The sequence below is a fragment of the Lissotriton helveticus genome, chromosome 2_1, assembly GCF_964261635.1.
Source record: "Lissotriton helveticus chromosome 2_1, aLisHel1.1, whole genome shotgun sequence".
Lineage (NCBI taxonomy): Eukaryota > Metazoa > Chordata > Amphibia > Caudata > Salamandridae > Lissotriton > Lissotriton helveticus.
The window spans coordinates 1,122,687,516-1,122,698,822 of NC_136059.1; positions in this window are offsets into that span (position 1 = coordinate 1,122,687,516).

The window sequence follows — 11,307 nt, forward strand, 5'->3', positions numbered from 1 at the left end:
TTACCTGAACATGAACTGATTAGAAGGTCAGAATTTATTAATAATTCCTTTGTACAACTTCTCCATCAACACCAGTTGGTAGTGAACACCACTAATTGCTGAGTGTGTGGTCTTATGCCACATACTACGGATAGAGGTATTCCCTATTTGGTTCTGCCATTCAGTTACAATGGGTCTATATGGGCATATCAGACGATGTTTATCTATGCCAACGAAGTCTATCCCCTGCGTTCCATGAAAGATAATTCGAGTAATAGTGCCTTGGTGAAGGGAATAACAGATATGATCAGAGATATCGATACATATGAGACTATTCCTAAGGATGAGGCATTAGCTTATATCGGATGGAACGTGACTGGATATAGTGTTAGTCTGAATGAAAAGCAGAGACGAGAAAGGTCACCTCCGATTTAGATCGTACCCCATCGTGGTCATTTTTGTCTGCAAGGAAAAGGCAAGAATACAAGAGCTCAGTTAGGGAAGAGTGTTTGTACTCAGACGTATGTCTTTGCGTCCCAAACTTCCCCACCGTTTCTAGCAGGTAAGGGCACGTATTTTGTTTGCTATGATAGAGCATACACATGGTTGCCTCCTGATTTTTCGGGCACATGTTATGTTGCATATTTGTTACCTACTACGTATACTGCAGCTGTAGATTACCACAGAACGAGAGTTGTTAGGGGTGTCTTCAATCAGGAAGATACCACGGGACAAGAAGTGGGAGACTTTCTCAAGGGTTTCCTACTGTTTTGGGGACCTATGGCAAATAGTAGAAACCTACGGCAATTGATGAGAGTGGTTGAGTCCACCATAAATGAAACTGCCGGTGCCCTTAGTAATTTGACCGCTGAGCTTCAAGCGGATCGCCTTATGACATTACAGAATCGAATGGTTTTAGACGTCATACTTGCAGACCGAGGTGGGGTATGTAAATTGATCCAATCGAGTTGCTGCGTTTTCATACCAGATAATGCTCCGGCAGTATACCAGGCCATTTCTAGGTTACATAAGATCTCCGAGTCTATAAATGTGGATAAAGGAGATTGGTCGTTGACTGGATGGTTCTGGGGGCTGTTATCAACTTGGGGATGGAAGATTCTGTTGATCATCGGGATGGTTTTAGCAATTCTTTTCTCAGGTTGTCTCTGTGTACAGTGTGGTCCTGCCATATGTGGCCTTTGTGCTACTATGTGTGTGAGAGGACCTGTCTCGAGAGAAGTACTGAGTAACAGGATGATGCTCCAGCAGCATCTTGATGATCTGATGAATATTGATATCGATTCAGACGCAGACTGAGTGATTGCCTATGTAAGGGCAAAAGGAGGGTCTGTGGTTCCGTGAATTCTGAACCCGTTTTATAAATAACATGGTTTTGTTACGAATTTGATAGTAGCAAACCTTAACTAGTGAGTTCGGCAAGTACGAGTGATCTCGTCATGCTAGACCTACAGATTCACTATGTATGTGGAGATTTCGTTCCGGACCATGGGTTCCATTTTGTGCATGGAAGCCATTTTTTGGTTGCCCTCACATAGGCTGTCGACTGCGGCCGAACGAGTCCTTGGTACACGTACACGTCGGCTCGAGTTTGTGCTGACTTTTGGATGAACCAAGTGAACTGACCTCGTTGCCTGAAGCTGACCTTGCTGAACCAGTTCCTTGCCCTATAGCTGATCAAGATTAAGGATCAGAGCACAGGACATTGTAAAGTTTGATATACACACACATCCCTTATCTTGCTCTGTATCTGTTTCTGTTTCTTTCTTTATGGCCTCTTTTATGACATGGGTTGTGGTCCTTTTATTATGGGTACTGTCCGACTTATGTAAGAAGGAATGTTGGGCTTTTCTGTATAATTGATGGTGGGCTGGACAACCGAAAAGTGGGTTTGTCGTTATGCGATACCTTCTGTAATAATGCCTATGATTGGACAAATTGTAAATAATGGGTCTTTGTCCAGAATGTGGGTTTTTGGCATAAAAGGGATGACTCGTTTTTGCAAATTTGAGCAGTCTCCAACAAATATACGCGGTGTTGTACTTCGTGGACCTCTGTTTCTGGTTGCAGCCAATAAATACGATCTTTGACGCCACCAAGGAGTACCTCGTGTCTCTGTATTCTAAGACAGGTGAACCCGAAGACTTTGGGCGTGCCCCTGGCGCCGCTGGGTACTAAAAAGCCCGGTTCTTCAAGATGTTACATCATTGTAGATAGGTGTGCCTTGACGAATTGTTATTTGGGTATCCAGAGGCATAAGTTCCATCGCTTTGTTGCATAGTCCTTCTTTTCTTACTGCAGGTTTATCAAATGTGATAAGTCTTTCAGTTTGAACCTCTTGGATTGTAGCAAGATTTGGACGCCTGCTACTTCTCGGGAGTCCACTGGGCCTACTACTTATTATTGGCCATATGATTGTGGTTTGACCAGGTCGATTGACACAACTCTGTTCTCCCTTTTACCAGCAAGAGGCGGTAGTACTACTGATCTTGTTCCGTGTATTGCCAAGACAGGTACGGCTTTTCTATAAGAAGGCCCAAATTCCTTCTTTACCGCGATCTTTTCCCTGACTAGATCCCCAATCTTTGGAATCCAGACAGGTGTTGCTGGGACAGGTGGTTTCTCTTCAGCGGTGGTTTGTTTCTGTATTGTATTACTCAGACTTCTTCTTGTTTCATTTAAGTCCTGTAAAACAGCCAAATGATCTTTGATATCAAAGGGTTTTTGTTCTACCACTGAAGTCTGACTATCGAGGTCCCCGATAATCATTCCAGTACCAAACATTAGTTCATACGGAGTGACTCCACCCAGAGAATTTCTTGGCAGATTATTAAGACTACGTTGGACACTTATTAGATGTTTGACCCACCCGTCACCCGAACCTAATACCTTGGCTCTTATGGATTGCTTTATGTCACGTTTTTTTCTTTCCACTACCGCATTACGCTCGGGATGGAAGGGACTCGAATAGCGCAATGCAACACCCAAGCTGACCATGGCCTCCTTGTAAGCCCTAGAGCTAAATGCAGGACCCTGATCAGAATGTAGCGTGCCAATTGCGTATGTGCCGATAAAGACTCGCAAATCCTTTATAACAGTTCTGGCGTCAGCCGAGCGCTGGAGCCACATCCAAATGAATCTTGTCCTAGTAGTTGTGGGATCGCATTCGTCTATTGTGACTTTTGCGTGTAGATAGTCTAATGCTGTCTAACAGCTGTATCTGAACTGGACTGGCTACTCTGTAGTCTGGTGACTGGTGGTCATAAAGGCTATGATAACTGTAACAAGTATCACAGTTTATTCCAAATTCGTAAGCTTTGACTCTCATTCCTGGCCACCAGTACATCTCTTCTAATTCTTTTAAAGATTCCAAGATCCCATGGTGTCTCAGACCCTCTCCCATATGTGCTCCTTGAACCAAGTAAGCTCTCCGTTTCCTGTTTGGAATCACTCTTTCTCCCACTCCAGGGATTCGAGCAAAAGAAACGGAGTTTACATCAATTATGTATGTATATGTGAGTGGATAGTTCATAGGTAACGCTGCATGATTGCCTTTCATTGAGGCTTTTACTGCTAATAGCGATTCACCATCTATTGCTCTTGTCGAGCGTTATATTGTAGCTACGGAAGCCGTTTGTGCAGCTGCCTTCGCGGCTTCATCAGCCAATGAATTCCCTGCAACGTGAACGCATCACGTTGATGACTCAGTGTATGAATCACGTGAGTCTTTTGTAGTTCTTTCTGTAAAAGAACTACTTGTTCCCAAAGCATTTTACGCTTTATTGTGCCACCTTTTGTGTCTTTGAAATCGTTCTGAACCCAGTTCTGCAGATACTCATTGTAAGATTGTACGCAGTAATACGAATCGCACACTATTAGTTCAGTTGCACTGTAAGACTCGCGGTGGTATGACTAAAGATATTGCCGACTAGCATTGCTTGCACATTTTTATTTGCACTGAACCTGCAGAGATTTTAAACCGAAGGATTTTAAGAATTGTGTGTAACTGTGATATTTTTAAACTTCTTTTAATACACGTGTTACCTCATAGCCGCCTCACTGACGCCCGTTGCTCTGCTCGCCGGCTCCCCGTTCCATCACGGGTTCGTCCCGTTTGATGTGGAGGGAGTGAAGGCGGGGCAGGGACGGGTCAGAGGTCGGAGGGCGGGAACTACCCTGGGGAAGCACTACTTTAGACGGTCATGTGCTCGTCGCGCAGCGGGCGCGCCGGCTGCGTACCAAAGGCGGGCCCGTCTGCGCCCAGACGGGACCAGGGGCCACCCCCGCTGCCCAAAATCTCACAGCTCCCAGATACTCGAGGGACACCCTGCTAGCCCTTAAGGCAAGACGAGATGATAACTGTATGATATTGCACCCGGACACCCCCAAGAGCTGTTGTCAGAATTGCAAATTCTCCTTCTCGCACGCACCATTGGGAATCACTGGTGATTCTGGAGGTATCAAACTTTCTCACCTAAACCTGCCCAACAAGCAAGATACCCTATTCTCCTTCCTGAGCACCAATTGTAGATCACTTCCTAAACACAAAAATGATATTTTTAATCTTTTAAATGACCAGAAGCCAGATGCGCTATTTCTCACGGAGACTTGGCTAACAGACAGTTCCGGTCCAGACATAGCCCTAGCCCTCCCTCCCAACTACTCTATCGTTAGAAAAGATCGGGCGAACCAAGGAGGAGGGGGCATCTGTGTCATTTTTGAAAATATTTTTCAATGCAAATGGACAGATGTGAAACTAGGTAACTGCGAAGTAGGACTTTTTAAACTCACACTAACTTCTCAAATAACACTCACAGGACTCCTGATATATCGCCCCCCGGGGGCAGCAGAGGAATGGGTGGCTGCCCTACCTGATCTCTTAGCACCTCTCTTATTGGAGGCCTCCATGTTTACCATCCTAGGCGATCTAAACCTGCATTTAGAAGACCCTAACTGCCCGATGATTGCCAACTTTCTCTCAGATCTGGAGGCATTAAACATCCACCTGTGGAACTCTGGTCCTTCACATCAAGCCGGCCATCTACTGGACCCTATATTTGCTAATTTTGATCGCATTAAAGGGGAGTCGACACTACCCATTGTATGGTCGGACCATTTTCTTAGCAAATTTATCATCTGGGCTCCTGCTCATAAAAATTTTACAAAATCAGAGATGTGGCTCAGAAAATGGAAAAAACTTCAGATAAAAGATCTGGAGGAACAACTAACCAGATCCAACCCAGGTTTTGATATAGATAAAATTACAACTGAGGATCATTATAGAATCAATAGCTGGCTATCAGACGCTGCTATGACGGTCATCCCCCAACCTTAAGTAAACAAAAATCATGCAATCCTCCAGCTCCCTGGTTCTCGGATAAGCTAAAAGAGGAAAAAAGCTTATGCAAGAAACTAGAAAGACAATGGAGAAGAGACTATAATCCTGTCAATAGAGAAAAGTATAAGCTAGCACTGAATACATACCACCTATCATGTAAAATCGCCAGGGGAAACTTTTGCAAAAACACGATCTTAGGAGCGCAGAATCACTCAGGGACTCTCTTTAAGGTCCTTAAGAAACTAGCCGGAGCAGCAGCCCTGCCTGAACCTCCTATCTTATCACCTACCCAATGCAACTGTATTGCAAATTTCTTCCACGAAAAAATAGCTACGATATACGCCAATTTCACATCTAATGATGATGGCATTGATATCAACCCCTCTACACCTCTTATAGATGATCAACAAGAGTCCCCTATGACACAGGAAATCAGAACATGGCAACCAATAGACATTCTTGCCTTTAGGACTGCTTTGAGTAGCCTAAAATCAGGTTCACCTTTAGATCCGCTACCTGTGCACGTCCTCAAACAACTGAACATTCCTACTTTGGAGGTACTTAGAGCATTATTAAATGCCTCCCTAAAGGAAGCTGTACTACCCAATGACTGGAAACACGCCATGGTAGTCCCCCTGCTAAAAAAGGCCAACAGTGACCCCGAAGTGTTTTCCAACTTTCGTCCGGTATCTTTATTACCAATCCTGTCTAAAATCCTAGTAAAACATGTTAACAAGCAGCTATCAGACTTTGTCAATGACAATAATCTCCTGCACTATTCACAATCAGGATTCAGAAAAGGTCATTCTACGGAGTCCACCCTACTTGGAGTCACTGAGGTTATACGCCAAGAACTTGATAGAGGAGGCACGGCGGCACTCATCCTTCTAGATTGGAGTGCCGCATTTGACATCATATGCCATACAACCCTTATCAAGTGCCTGGAAGATATTGGAATCAGAGGGAAAGCATTGAAATGGTTGGGGCAATTTCTCCTACACCGAACATATCAGGTCTTCTCCAAAAATAATCGATCAGAAGTATACAAGTCCCCCTATGGAGTGCCCCAGGGCTCTATATTGAGCCCCCTCCTTTTTAATGTGTACGTCACTCACCAAGCTAAAATTGCTGAAGAGATGGGCCTCACCATTTATTCGTATGCGGACGACACACAACTTGTGTTCTCCCTTACATCTACAGAAAAACATGACATCTCTCCCCTTCGATCTGGACTACTTAGAATGGCCAACTGGCTCCATTCTAAAAAATTAAAGCTGAACGAGGACAAAACAGAGCTACTAATTTTTGGCAACCAAAAGAATCTCTGGGGCCCAACTCACTGGCCCGCTGAAATGGGCGCTACCCCGACCGCGGTTCATTCCGCCCGCAACTTAGGGATAATAATTGACGATAAGCTGTCCATGCGGACACACACAGCCAAAACTGCCTCTACATGCTTTCTCATCCTTAAATGGTTGAGAAAAATACTGTGGCAATTACCAGATGGAGCTCAAAGAACTGTCCTTCAAGCCTTAATTACGTCTAGATTAGACTATGGTAATGTCCTACTTCTAGGAGTTACGAACAGCACTTTGAACCGATTTCAAGTAGTCCAGAACTCCGCGGCCAGAATGCTCCTTAACCTCCCAGGACGCACGATTATGACAGAACTTCTTAAAAAACTACACTGGCTGAGATTGAACAGCAGAGTAAAGTTTAAAGCGCTGTGCTATATGTATAGGATCAGCTCAGGAGCAGCCCCGGAGTACCTATGCAAAATGGTACAGAAATACCTACCCACGCGTAACTTACGCTCAATGAATCAAGCGAAATTCATTGTTCCCAGGGTAAAAAGGGCTCGACTAGGAGGTCGCTCTTTTTCCTTTATAGCAGCGACACTGTGGAACTCACTCCTCCTTCAACTACGGCTAGAACCCAGTTATCTACGCTTTCGCAAGGGAGTGAAATCATGGCTGTTTGATCAATAATTGTCCCCTGCTTCCTTACCAGTAATACAGATCCAGGGCGCCGGGAAACCCTCAGGGTAGCTGTCGCGCCATACAAATGCAATAAATAATAAATAAATAATAATAAATAATTAGTGTGGGGAATTCGTGATCGGTATTTTCCAGCGCCATCTTGAAAGCCTGTAGTTCAGCTTGCTGAGCTGTACAGTCCCCGAGTGATTGAGTTTTAGCGACCTTTAACAATCACGCACGCAGCACTATAGGCTTGTTGACTCCCAATAGCGGGCTGTGCTGATCCGTCTGTATATATTATACATCCGTAATGTTCCAGAGGCAGAATTTCAGTCGGCAGAGGACATTCATATTCGTATTGGAGAAATTCTTGTGTCTTTAAATTAGTGTCAAAATGGTATTCAACGTCTGTTGCAGCAAGAGAGTTAACCCATTGAATCCATCTCGGATGTAAAGCTTTTGCATTGGGAATGCTAGCTCTTGTCACTGCTTCTAAGGCAGGTACAGGTGTAACGATCATTATACATGACCCTGTGCGAAAGCTCTCTTTCCCTACTGCAGTTTGAACCGCTGTCAGAATTTTTTCTGTTGATGAAAATTTCATTTCACCTTGTGTGTACAAGTGTGATTTGTAAGCGATTGGTACCTTTTCACCTTCATTAAAGGTCAGGTATGTGAATCCGCATTTTTCTGGGATGACACGGATCACTAATTGCGAACGTTTTCGCGTGTCTGTAACAGTTTTTTAGCTAACATGTCTGTTTGGACTGAACGCAGAATTTCTGTGTGTGCTTGAGTCCAATTAGTTGGTTTGAAATCTGGTTTGATTAGTTCATAGAGAGGTTTAACCCTCTCTGCGTAATTCAAAACGTAAGTTCTACTGAAATTCAGGAAACCTAGAATTGACTGTAGGTTTTTCAGTGTTTTTGGAGGTTGAAGCAGTGCACACTTCTCAAGAAAGTTTGCTGCCAGGCTTTTGCCTTCACTTGATAACTCGTACCCTAAAAATAGGACATTGAGGTGGGCAATTCGTGATTTCTTAAAATTGAATTTATACCCTTCAGAAGCAAACCTAAGTATTATGGTGTTCACTCTTTTCAAGTTTACATCCAAATCGTCATCTGTAAGATAGATGTCATCGACATAAGATAATGCCTCATCGTCGTACATTTGTAGTAACTCTGTTACATTGGCTGAAAATAACACTGGACTATTCTTGAATCCCTGGGGGAGACGGCAATATTGCCGCTGTGACCCCAATATTGAGAAAGCGGTCAAATACCTGCTTTCTGGTGCAATGTTTTGACAGAAAAACCCATTTGAAATGTCCAATGTGGTATTATATTTTTTGCGTACAATGTTATTCATCAGTGCAGCACTATGTCCATTTTGTATTGCGAATGTTTTACAACAGGAGTTTAGGTGTCTGTAATCCAAAACTAGACTATATGAATTGTCTGGTTTGGAGACAGGAAACAAAGGATTGTTCATAGATGAGGTGCATGTTTCAATCACCCCTTGATATTCAAGTTGATTTAAAATCTCCCTGACTTGTTTTTTAGCTTCCTGTTTAACAGGGTACTGTCTCTGAGCAGTAGGTTGGTTTTTTAACTGTATTTTGTGGTGAGGAGAGTCCTCATCCCATCCTACGTGATTTTTATATAATGCTGGCGCTTGAGCTACAGCCCATTTCCTTGCATATGTATATTTTTTATGAATTGGAATGTGATTTGAGAAGGCTGGCATAATCATTTCTTCGCCGTGCGGGCACTCCCTAACAACAACAGGTGGCCAGTCTTTTTCAGCTAGAAGTATGTCATAACCCTTGGAAAGCTTGTACCAAAAGAGAGCTTTTATTTTTCTAGTTATGTCCCCCTCCATCCGGAGTGTTATTTCATATAACTTGTGGGGTGTACTACCCCTGGTGTCGGCAGTTTCAACTTGAATGTATTCATTCAAGTCCACTGTCTCCAGATGATCCATCAGGATCTTGCGAGCTATGGTCACTTCTGCTGCGCTGTCTAGCTTTGTCTGAGCCCATTCCCCGTTCTTGAGTTGTGTCCTCAGAATCCTCGGCATGTTTAATTTTTATGCTTGCTACCTTCTTCTTTGAAAATTGAGCTTTTTTACTTTGGTGAACTGGTTCTTTGTCTTTGGACTGTGGTTCTGTGAATTCTGAACCCGTTTTATAAATAGCATGGTCTCGCTACGAATTTGATGGTAGCAAACCGTAACTAGCGAGTACGACAAGTACAAGTGATCCCGTTATATTAGACCGACAGATTCACTACATATTTGGAGATTTCGTTCCAAACCATGGGTTCCATTTTGTGCATGGCAACCATTTCTTTGATTGCCCTCACATAGGCTGTCGACTGCGGCCGAACGAGTCCCTGATACACGTACACGTTAGCACGAGTTTGCGTTGACTTTTGGATGAACAAGTGAACTGACCTCGTTGCCTGAAGCTGACCTTGCTGAACCCGATCCCTGCCCGATAGCTGATCAAGATTAAGGATCAGAGCACAGGACATTGTAAAGTTTCATATGCACACACATCCCTTATCCTGCTCTGTATCTGTTTCTGTTTCTTCCTTTATGGCCTTTTTATAACATGGGCTGTGTTCCTTTCTATTGTGGGTTTGTCCGACTTATATAAGAAGGAATGTTGTGTTTTTTTCTCCTTTTCGTATAATTTATGGTGGGCCGGACAACCGAAAAGTGGGTTTGCCGTTATGCGATACCTTTTTGTAATAATGCCTATGATTGGACAAATTGTAAATAATGGGTGTTTGTCCGGAATGTAATTTTTGGCATAAAAGGGGAAGACCCGCTTCACAAATTTGGGCAGTCTCCTACGAATATACGCAGTGTTGTACTTCGTGGACCTCTGTTTCTGGTTGCAGCCAATAAACCCGATCTTTGACGCCACCAAGAAGTATCTTGTGTCTCTGTATTCTAAGACAGGTGAACCCGAAGACTTTGGGCATGCCCCTGGCGCCGCTGGGTACTAAAAACCCGGTTCTTCAGGACTTGACACGTTCTTCTTTGTGTTCTGACCGTCCTCTTCTTTCTGATTTCTGGGAAAAAGTCTGAAAAGATCGAGAGGGACGTGTGTCATTATCTTGATATTTATCAGGTTTTCTTAAAGTATCCCTATTTCTAAGGTTATATCTTTTTTCAGAGGGCTCCCGTTGGGGAGATCTTCCTCCCTGTTCAGGAGATCTAACTCTCCGTTGGGGAGACCTTCCTCTGGACTGAGAACGCTTCTCTCTAGGAAGTGTCTGTTTATTATTTTCCCACTTCTTTCTAGGAGTAGTGAGATTGTTTTTAATAAAAACTTTTTCAGGATTTTCCGTTAATTGTGGTTTTAGTGGTTTCCCACCCAAACTATCTCTACCTAATTCTTCATAGGATTTTCAATGATTCTAGCAAGCTCATATGGTTGCTCAGTAATGTCTGTTTCTTTTAATTTCTGGCGGATTGCCACTGATGCTGCTTCTCCTCTAATGTTGCCTAGTAGTATAGCCGATACCTGTTTGAAATCTTTCAGTAATTTCATACCTAGATTTAAAGCTGGTTCTGGACCGTATTCATTTTGAATCTGCCTTAAAACATCTGGTATTACCGCCATGGACGAAACACCATGTGTTTTTGTGTAGATTGACGCAAAGACTGTGCCCAAAGTGTCACAATCCTCTACGTGTGGTGCAATCCCCATAGGTAAACAGATTGTCAGAATCCTGTGTTTCTCATGAGGTGTACTATCAGGAAATATTGCCTCTATTTGAGTAATTTTTTGTGCTAACCAAAACGGAATTTGTTCCCTTTTGGCAGGCAACTTTCCAATGACCGATTGTATAGTCTGTGGTGTTATTTTATTTGTGTTCCCCTGGTGAGGGGTGTGCTGTGGAATTTTTACAGCTGGTTGGACTGTTAATGTCCGCATGACATATTGAACCAATTGTCTATGTATTTTAATTAATTGTTTTA